Here is an 11,864-nt window from a genome sequence, read left to right on the forward strand (position 1 = left end):
TAAGATCAAATGCAAATCTGCTTCAACCAATGGGGACAATAAATACTAAACTGGAGTGCAACAATACTCCATTACAAAGGGTTGGAAGGAAAGTTACATTACAAGAATTCTTCCCCAAAATGCTCCTTGATGCACGAGCCTAAACTGCAAGACAAAAATACTCCTTAAGGCACAAGCTTAAATTGTATGTCACTCCTGGCCTGCATGAGTCTAAACTATGAACAGCTCTCCCAAAAAAGGAATTTTTTTTTAAAAAAATAAAAATAAATTAACTCATCATTCTTAAACTACGTTATGACTTGATCCTTCCGAGGTACGTAGGCAGCTTAGAGTATTTTTACTCTAAGTTCAGTCATGTGAGTTAAAAAAAAGAAGGGGAAAAAGAAGGGACTCGGAAAAGAGGACTTTGACAAGCATTGACAACGTCAACATTGACTATCAAGTTCTTGCAAGGAGCAATCAATGGAGTTCTTCCCGGAGATTATTCCAAAGCAGCAAAACACTTTCCAACATTTTCGACGATTGAAATACATCTCTAGGAGTCCAAATCATTCAATGATTTGAGAAACACGCTATTGAAGACCCTCGGATCATTTCTAAATTTAGGAGAGAAGAATTAAGAGAACAACAGAATTGTACTCACAAGATCCATTTAAATAAAATTATTCTTTTTGTTTATTTTATTTTTGCTTGCAGTTAATTTTCAGCACTACGAAAATTTGTTGCGAATAATATTTTTCTTTATTTATTTTTTTTGCAACTTTTATTATTTTTGTTCTCTTCTTTGATTTCTTTCAATCAAGTTACATCCCATGAGCAAGAGTTGACACTATCATATTATAGAGGCAAGACTTATGACTTTCAAACAACAAGCTGTGTTTCATGAGTAAGAGTTGAGACTACCACATTATAGAGGCAAAATTAATGACTTTCAAACAACATGTTATGTTTCATGGGCAACAGTTGACGCTACCACATTGTGTTTTAATTTACGAGATGTTTATAACTATTGCCTTAGAGACAAGACTTAGCTCAAGGACTTTCAAACTACAAATTATGCCCCACGGAAAAGAGTTGACACTACCATATTATGTCTTCGTTTATGGGATGTTCTACAGCTCTTGCCTTAGAGACAAGACTTAGCTCAAGGCCTTTCAAATTACAAATTATGCCTCACGGCCAAGAGTTGACACTACCATATTATTTCTTTATTTATGAGATGTTCTATAACTCTTGCCTTAGAGGCAAGACTTATCTCAAGGAATCTCAAATAATAAATTATGCCCTACGGGTAAGAGTTGACACTACCACGTTATGTCTTTACTTATAAGATGTTCTACAACTCTCTCCTTAAAGACACGACTTATCCCAAGAATTTTCAAATAAGTTTTGCCCTGTGGGTAAGAGTTGACACCACCACGCTGTATATTGATTTATGAGATATTTTATAACTCTTCCCTTAGAGGCAAGACTCAGACCAAGGGCTTTCAAGTAACGAGTTGTGCCCTATAAGCAAAAGTTGACATTATCATATTGTGTTTTGATTTATGAGGTATTCTATAACTCTTGCCTTAGAGGCAAGACTTAACCCAAGAACTTTCAAACAATAAGTTACACCCCATGAATAAGAGTTGATACTATCACATTATGTTTTGATTTATGAGATGTTCTATAACTTTTGCCTTAGAGGAAAGACTTAGCCCAAAGACTTTTAAACAACAAGTTACGCTTCATGGGTAAAATTTGATACTACCACATTCTGCCCTAATTTATGAGTTGTTTTATAAACCAAGGACTTTTAAACAACAAGTTATGCCCCATGCATGGATAAGAGTTGACACTACCACATTATATCTTGATTTGTGAGAAGTTCTATAACTTTTGCCTTAGAGGTACGAATTAGTCCAAGGATTTTCAAACAACAAGTTACGCCCCATGGGCAAGAGTTGACACTACCACATCGTGTCTTGATTTATGAGATATGCTATAACTCTTGCCTTAGAGGCAAAACTTAGCCGACAAGTTACACCCCATGGACAAGAGTTGACACTATCATATTGTGTCTTGATTTATTTAATGCTCTATTAGCCTTACCTCTAGACAAAACTTAACTCAAGAACCTCCCAAAATAAGAAGTCACACCAAATGGACAAGTATTGACACTACCACATTGTTTCTTGATTTATGAGATGTTCTGTAAATCTTGTCTTAGAAGCAAGACTTAACTCAAGAATTTTAAAAAATAAGTTATACTCCACAAGCAAGACTTGACACTACCACATTGTGCCTTGATTTATAAGTTGTTCTATAATTTTTGCCTTAGAGGCAAAACTTATTCCAAAGAATTTTCAAACAACAATTCATGCCCTTAAATTTGCTTTGATGTCAGAAAATGAAGATCCCTTTGTGGATTATTCAATTTTTCATTTTGAGTGTTTTTTTGTATTTATTTGATGTGTTTATAAAGTGTTCGATGATTTGTGCCAATGAAGTAATTCATGTTTTAAATAATACTGTAGAAGACTGCTGAATCATTCATTTTGTCATGGCGAGGGATCCATATCGAACCTAGCGCTCGCGAGAGAGCTGCGACTACGTGTACTTTCCCAATCGACCTTTTTTTCCACTTCAAAGGTCTAATTTCACATTAAATTTAGATTTGAATGAATCCTTACTTGAGATGGACAATCTCTATTGTTTCAGGTATGAACCTATCCAGGACAAGGTGGGTGGTAGTGGCTTTGATAGAGGAGAAAATGTGGAAGGCAATACTGAGATTGTTCATTCATGTGACAAGGAGGTTCATGGATTCCCCATTGTGTAGTTGCGAGAGGTCTTTTTTGATAAGCCAATTGTGTAGTGGGTTATGGATATTTCGATAACAAGCTGTCTTTTCTTTTGGTTTGAGTTATATTGGATGTTATGATTTTTAAGTTAGGTTTAATTTATTTCATGCAGCGTCTTGAACCATATGTAATGTGTACTACTCGATTAAATGGTCATTAAGAGGAACATGAAGGATGATAAGAGTTTTGTCTCAGCAAAACCTGAAGCACTTTTAGGACCTGAGTTAATTTCCAGAAACCAAAATAAAAATTGTGCATATGAGTTTGTCAGCCATTTTTTTTTTCACAAATATTGATAACTAGTGACTATTTTCTTCTATCCTTTGGTTGTCTGTTGTTTTATATGAAATATCATTTGTCTTGTTAGAAACTCCGGTGAATACAATAGTATCTGTTTGGTGTGCCCATATCACAGAGAGTGTGTGTGTGTGTGTGTGTGCGTGTATACCTATCTATATATGTGTGTGTATATATATAAGAGTGGTCTCCGGGCTAGCTTACATGTACCTCAAGTAATTGCACTGGGCACCTGATAATACTTTTTACAGAGTTCCTAGTCAAAAGAATGTTTATTTGGTTAATTTCTACTACACTCTGAAGTTCCTTAAAAAGTTTCTAACTTGCATCCAGAAGGAAATAACCTGATTAGTTGTGTTTCTTTGTCATTATGACAGCCAACAAGCACTAGTAGCTTAGGAAGGGACATTGCTGCATCACTTAGACAACATAACCATCATTTAAATGCGAAGAATAGGGGAACTTAGTAATTTGAATCACCTGTAAGATATTATAACTCAATGGAGGTAACTTTTCCTTTTTAAGTACCGTTTAAGCAAATTAAAGTATGATACCTTTTGTAGCACATGATTGTGTCTACATGACTAGTCAATTATGAAATATTTAACTTTTGATTTTATACGTGGGACGTGGCTAAATATGAGTATTTGTTTAGAAATATATGCTAGGATCAATTGATTTCGAAAAAAAATTTTGGTGAATATATTCAGGATACTATATGTAACTTCTATAATTTCGATATAGTTCTCTAACTGTCACTTAGTTGAGTCTATTATGATCCTACCTTTACTACATGAGAAGTAACATGTCTTGAAATGAGAAGGTTACTGCTCACATGTGTCAACTTGTTTAACCACATTCAAGTCCATGTTGCACGTGCTATATTTGATTACTTCAGAAAATTTCAGGTGGAATTAGTTAATTAATGCTCGCCTATAGGCTAGTTGTTGGTGGAATTTCAAGTTTGTCTATAGGCTAGTTGCTGGGAATTTTACTTATGCGGTAATGACGCTTTCTGCTGCCATATTTATGTTCTGGAACTTTTTTGGTGCTCGCCTCCTGCCTCCTGCCCTTTGTCATGGAAGTGTTGTTTCGCTCGCGTTGCAACACTCATTTACTGTGCTGGTATGTTAGTGTATAAACTTGTATGTACTGAGTTGATTTTCAATAATCACCCACAAGGTTCAAGTTTGGCATATTCCGCGACGTCCAGCAAGATAATTTATCAAATATGATTGAGTAATCCTTTTGTAAAATCTTTTTGACTCTCCACTACTGTTATTTCCATATTGTTTCTAATTTAATGCTTTTTTTTGCATAATATGGGCAGGGGTATGCTTACATCCGATGATTATATTTATATCTCTTTGTTTTGCAGTAATTGTTTTCTGGTTTGTGGTTGCAGGTTATTGCATATTCATTTGCACTTGGTCTTGCCACTCCTACTGCTGTGATGGTAAGGAAATATAGAATAGTATTGTACTGTCATGTAATTCCAAGGGTGGTCCTAACACTTAATGCATAGTAATGATTTTAGACATATTTGTGTAAAGGTTGGAACCTCACTTGGTGCCACTAAAGGCTTGCTTTTGCATGGTGGAAGTGTCCTAGAAAATTCTCAACAGTGGATACAATTGTGTTTGATAAGACTGGGACACTGACTATTGGTAGACCAACTGTGACCAAAGTTGTGTCTCAAGGTCAAGGACATCAAGAAGATGCAGATGCAAGGTTGAGTGCATACTTTAGTGTATATACTACCTCTCTCCTGGCTGTATTAGGCGTTTCAAAATACAATCCACTTTCTTGAAAAGGATAGTTTGATCATCTTCTAGTAAAAAGGAAAGTGTTGATACATTATATTTAACATAAAAAAAAAATGAAACCCATTTTTTCTTATAAAAATACATTTTGTTTGGTAATAAAAAGTATCTAGTATTAGTGTTTTTTATTTATTTTCTCGTAAGAAAATGGACCTTAAGTCTAATCCAACTCCAAAACTAGCTCATGAGGAGACAACACTCCATTCTTCCAACTATTCTTCTAACCAATGTGGTTTAACACCTTTTCGTGCACTTAGATATCTACACCTGAACGACATAATATGGTCCAATATTGGGTAAATCAAGAATTAGGATGGGTTTGGTTGTGATTCCATGTTAAGAAAATAGACCTTGTGTCTAAATCAATCAAAAGTTAGCTCATAAGGTGAGCATTAAGGTGAGTTGCCACGAATAAGTAAGGAGATAACAACCTATTCTATTCCCTCAATCAATGTGGGACAAAACTTTTGTTTCTCATATACTTATTTTGTACTATTTGAATGATGGATATGCTAGAAAGAGAAAAATCATGAATGTTATTCTGCATGATGGAATAAGAGCAACCAGTGAGTAGTTAACCATCTTTATATTCATCCAAGTCATCTCTTGTTCTAGTTGTTCACTTCTTTTTCTCTGTCCTCATTTTTATACATTATGCTAGTCATCTCTTTTAGGCTGCTGCCATCTATTGCTTTCTAAGTTCCGGTGTTGGATGTTAGTGGTCAATCTTTGGATTTTTTTTTCTTTGATAACAGAATTTTGAATGGTGAAAATGTTTAAAATTTAAGTGAAATTGAGACACCTAGTAAAAGAAAAGGTGTCAGTGGTCTTCATTGGAAACAATGACCAGATTCGATTTCACCTTATCAGTGGTCAGAAGTTGATATTCTGAAGTCTGCTTCTAGAGTTAAATCAAATACCAATCATCCAATTGGAAAAACAATTGTATAGGCTGCTGGATTATTCAGTTGTTATGAATCTATATGACAGGCATATCTCTTAAAGTTGAAGCACTGTTGTGGTTTAGCCTTTGATTATTACAGCATTGGTATAGCCTTGTAGGATTTTGTCGCAGTCTATTCAATGTATAAGGGTCATTGAATTCATGGTGTTAATACACCTATCTTTCATGTATTATTGAAATTGTTTTAGTTCACTTAGTTCTTTTGAACTTGTTTTGTAGGAAGAATCACCATAGAGAGTGTGATATTTAGCTTCGGGACACTTTTGCTCGACCTTCTCAGTGGAAAGCACATCCCTCCTAGCCATGTATGGTTTTCTTGCTAAGTTTATTTTTGTTCTTGGTTAAGTGTTACCTAGTACTGATTTCCTGGTACTGTCATCCTCTTCTTCAGTAATTTATCTTGTTGAACTTCGTACTGATGCTTAGAATCTTATTGTAACAATAATAATCATTGTTCAAGACATAAAGTGGAATCATATTTTTAGTTGTTCTATCATTGCGAAATGAAAGACGGGGACTTCAAGGAGTTAAACATGAATCTACAAAAAGCTTGGCGAAATTGCTAAAATTGGACATCAAATTTAAATTACTAATACCAAATGTATTATGGTTTATATTATTACGGTTATTAAAGTACAGGCATTCACGACTTAACACAATTCTTTCCTGTGCTCTTATTCCTTCTAATATGTATCTACTGATGGCAGGCACTGGATCTGATAAAAGACTGGAATCTTGAGATGCTAACTGATTCTTGCTTGGAAGGTCAAGAAATCATTAGAAAGTTAAAGAACTTTGTTTCAGCTGGATCACTTGTAGCTTTAAGGAAAAAACAGATGCTAGAACACAAGAAGAAGAAGAAGAATACAAGCTACGTAGAATTTCTTGAAACTTATCACGACTATAACATGATACTATGTAAAAGCTTAACTAATCATTTGAGTACTTAACATACATTTTGCTTTGAATTTAGATTACTAGTTTAATTTGTTCCATATTTTGGATTATATGATTATTAATGAATGATTTTGTTTTATGATGTGTGTATAATTGTTTATTGTAATTTATCATGTATGTAAATACTAATTTACAATACATCTCAATAGATGTTGTTGCAGTAGATACTGTTGCAAATGTCGCAATAGATGTTGTTGCAACGGTTTAATGTCGTTGCAATAGAAGTTATTGCAACGGTTAGTAACCGTTGCAATAGATAACAATAGGCGTCTCAATAAGTCAAAAAATAACCGTCGCCATAGGTCAAGCTATGGAGACGGTTGTAACCATTGCCATAGGTCAAGTTATGGCGACGGTTGTAACCGTTGCAATAGATGAGAATAGGCGTCTCAATAAGTCAAAAAATGACCGTTGTCATAGGTCTAGCTATGGCGACGATTGTCTAAAATCGTCGCCATAGGTTGACCTATGGTGACGGTTCAGACAATCGTCGCATAAATCGTTGCCATAGACCTATTGCAACGCCCACCTATAGGACGGTTGTTGAACCGTTGCGATAGAGCTATGGCAACGGTTTTTTTTGTCTATTGCAACGGTTTTGCAACCGTCACCATAGGGGTAATTTCTGGCAGTGACCCCACCTCCAAATTCCAACCCCATCCCCAAATAACACAATTCATCCTCCATCTTTATCGAATCAATTTCAATTTCACAATGAACAAAATCAAATTGTATTTTATGTTTAAACGGGAAAAACCAAATTTTATAAAAATATATATATATATATAAAATTTTGTAGCAATGATGTTTTCCGGTGAATTCTCGTCGAAAAAGTCGGATTCATTGTCGACTTTCTCCTCTTTGTCTGTTAATTATTAATCCATCCAAAAATGGAGCTTGCTACCATATTAGTGTTTTTTTTTTTAAATTATAGCTGAAAAATAAATAGAAAAAGTACGAAAATATGTTGGTCATTACCATTTAAAACACAGAGGCCAACAGTTGAGTGACCATTTTTTGAAACAATAATGGTCATTATAGCTGATAATTTTTTTATTTTTATTTTTTAGAAAAGACGATGGGTTACGGATGGAGAACAATGTTAGAAGAAATTAATTGTTATGGTAATTTTATTGGTGGGATAAAGTTTATGGTGGTGAATATGATGTAATGGAGGTAATGGAGGTTTTGGACATTGACAACAAAGGAAGTTTTAGACATTGAAGAAGAAGGGAAAAAATTAAATTAAAAAGAAAAAGAAAAAATTATGAAAATAATAAATTTATTATTTTTTCAGATTATGTTGACGTGGTGCTGACGTGGCAACGCGTGCAAAACACCACACAAGTGGTGTAATGCCTGACAGGGTGTAAAAAGTATCACTTTTATAGTTAAGGTGTGTAATAGGTTACTTATATAGTTTAGATGTGAATTCGACTTTTCGACTATAGTTTGGGGTGAAAACGATGTCTTTTTCCTTATTTTTTTGGATTATGCTAACGTGGTGCTGACGTGGCAGCGCGTATAAAATACCACACCACATGCAAGTGGTGTAATGTCTGACAGGGTGTAAAAAGTATCACATTTTTATAATTAATGTGTATAATAGATTACTTATATAGTTTAGGTATGAATTCAATTTTTCGATTATAGTTTGGGATAGAAACAATGTCTTTTTCCATTTTACAAATAAAAAATGTGGATCTCATGAAACTTTCTATTGGTGACTCGATCAATTATATATATGGTCACTGTCATACATGTCGAATATGTTTGGCACTATAATTTCACCCATAATATGGTTTCATTTGGTTGAGTGTATAGGAATAATGTAGAATATAGTGTATTAATAATACTTGTTTTAGTTATATTTGTATTAGTTATGCATGTATTATTTATTATATATTATTTGGTTTGATGTATAAGAAATAATACATCTTACATAATTTCTATAAAAGAAATGTTTGTTTACAAAAATACCCTTCTTTGATTTTGTACACTTTTTTGCAATAAATTTCTTTTGCCATCTAAAACATAATTAGTATTGTTGAACTAGTATATAGAGGTTTAAGATTAATTGCAAGACCTTCGTCTTTGCGCAGAAATGTTACGCCAACGGATGATTAACATAGTCAAAATAAAAACAAAATACAAGACGTAAAATTAAGAAATAGTCTCAATTTTTTTTTAATCTTTTTAAAGAACCTCGAAGCAAAGCAAAAATATGTTATAATTATTTTTATCAACTATTCATTGTTGTAAATTAAAATAATGGGAAAAGAAATTGTGAAATGTTTTGAAAAGATTCACTATTGCAAATTAAAATGACGGGAAAAGAAATGGTGAAATATTTTAAGAGGGGAATTGAAGGGTATTAAGGTCATTTAATAAGTTAATGCATGTGTTTAAAGTCTTTGTATTACTAATACATAAGAAATAGGATGTATTACTAATACATACTCCAATACACAATAGTGTGTATAACTAATGCTTGCATTAGTTATACATAGAAAAGAAAACGTACCAAACAAGGTAATAGTAATACACATTAACTAATGCATGCATTATATTTTACAATACACTCTACCAAACAACCCCTAAATAAAAAAGAGTTTGATTCCAGGAAGATAAGGAATGTCCTCAATGAAAGAAACTTTTAACAGATATTCCTATATTTTTAAAAGAAGGGTATCATTTCATCTATCCCGAAAGATTTCCAGGGATACATGTCATAAACTGCATGCTTCACTTGCTCCTCACTATCCTCACTAATAAGAATTAAAATAGGAGCAACATCTGTTGGTCTTATAAGTAGTAAAAGGTTTTCTCATAAAAGTTTTTTACTTCACTAATAATATCACCTCTTTCTAGCACTCAATGTTTTCTAACATTATTTGCTAATCATACTAAAAATAGATTTCTAACGGTACTTGTACAGTTTGAAAAATTAATGGATAATTTATCTTTTTCTACTTATTCTATCCTTGATATTTGTAGACATCTAAAATTTGTGGACTCTTCAATAAGAATCCAAATTCTGTTAGAGTTCTAGAAGGCTACTGTATCCTAAATCCCGTCTATTTAAAGGGTAACATGTTTCCCGAAACAGGCATCTTGAATATCCCATAAACTGATGGGTATTCGTAAAAAGATCGGAATCTGGAAATCAAGAGAGAGAATCAAGGGAGGAACAGATTTATACCCCCATCGTTTATCTATAAAACTGTTGTTTCTTCATATTTTTATTTGTGGTTGAAGTTTATTTTCCATGAATTAAATTATGTTGCAAACAAATTGGCATACCCAGTGGGATCAAATCTACCTTTCATCTCTTCTCTCATAAATCAGATTTGCAAATCTGTAGCCGCCACATAAAGATGGAAGCTCTATTGGTACGTCAAGACTCGTCATCAAATCTACAATTCGACAAGCTTTGAAGTAGAGGGCATTTGTAGACATCTAAAATTCGTGGACTCTTCAATAAGAATTCAAATTCTGTTAGAGTTCTAGAAGGCTACTTTACCCTAAATCTCACCTATTTAAAGGGTAACATGTTCCCTGAAACAGGCATCTTGAATATCCCATAAACTGATGGATATTCGTAAAAAGATCGGAATCTGAAAATCAAGAGAGAGAATCAAGGGAGGAACAGATTTATACCCCCATCGTTTATCTATAAAACTGTTGTTTCTTCATATTTTTATTTGTGGTTGAAGTTTATTTTCCATGAATTAAATTATGTTGCAAACAAATTGGCATACCTAGTGGGATCAAATCTGCCTTTCATCTCTTCTCACATAAATCAGATTTGTAAATCTGTAGCCACCGCATAAAGATGGAAGCTCTATTGGTACTTCAAGACTCGTCATCAAATCTACACTTCGACAAGTTTTGAAGTAGAGGGCATTTGTAGACATCTAAAATTCGTGGACTCTTCAATAAGAATCCAAATTCTGTTAGAGTTCTAGAAGGCTACTTTACCCTAAATCTCGTCTATTTAAAGGGTAACATGTTCCCTGAAACAGGCATCTTGAATATCCCATAAACTGATGGGTATTCGTAAAAAGATCGGAATCTCCAATATCCCATAAAATCATGGGATATTCATAAAGAGATCATCTTATGTTCGAGAATAAACCACTAATGACCCTGGAATTACGGAGAAAATCAAGAGAGAAGAATCAAGGAAAATCAAGAGAGAAGAATCAAGGGAAGAAATCAAGGGAGAAAATCAAGAGAGAGAATCAAGGGAGGAACAGATTTGTAACCCCGTCGTTTATCTATAAAACTGTTGTTTCTTCATATTTTTATTTGTGGTTGAAGTTTATTTTCCATGAATTAAATTATGTTGCAAACAATATTGAATACTATTCATCACTCAAAGTACTTTTTAATGCATTAAATTTATTATATTCAAAGAGTAATATATTAAAAATTACCCCTATTATTTATTAATATGTATGTCAAGTCAATAGTGAACCAGGGGCGGCCAGGGGCGGAGCCAGACTTTTGGTTAAGGGTGTTCATATTTTTCCTTGGATAAAGAAGTGTTTAAAAAACAAAGAAAATAAAGCACTGCAGCACCTGTCAATGTTCGAATCCGGGTTGTTGATGCAGAAATACACACTCTTGATCACTGGACTATACTTCTCTAGCTTGTCAAGGGTGTGCAGCAACATGTATATAACCATAAATATTTATATTTAACCTATATACTCGAAAAAAAATTTCGATGAAGGGTGTTCACCTGACCACCCTTCATTGGTTGTGGCTCCACCACTGGGGGCAGATCAATCAATTCCGTGGCCTAAAGCCGAATAGTAATGAGAGGCCTTAAACATTTTAGAAACCTTAAATACAAGCATTTGAAAATAATCAAATTTTTTTTATTTGGTTGAGTATAGTAAAAATTTGTCTTCTACTTGTATCATTGTTCTTCACACTTTTAGTTAAAAAAATAAATTTAAACTGTTAATA

The sequence above is a fragment of the Capsicum annuum genome, chromosome 2 (genome assembly GCF_002878395.1).
Source record: "Capsicum annuum cultivar UCD-10X-F1 chromosome 2, UCD10Xv1.1, whole genome shotgun sequence".
In the NCBI taxonomy this organism is placed as follows: domain Eukaryota; kingdom Viridiplantae; phylum Streptophyta; class Magnoliopsida; order Solanales; family Solanaceae; genus Capsicum; species Capsicum annuum.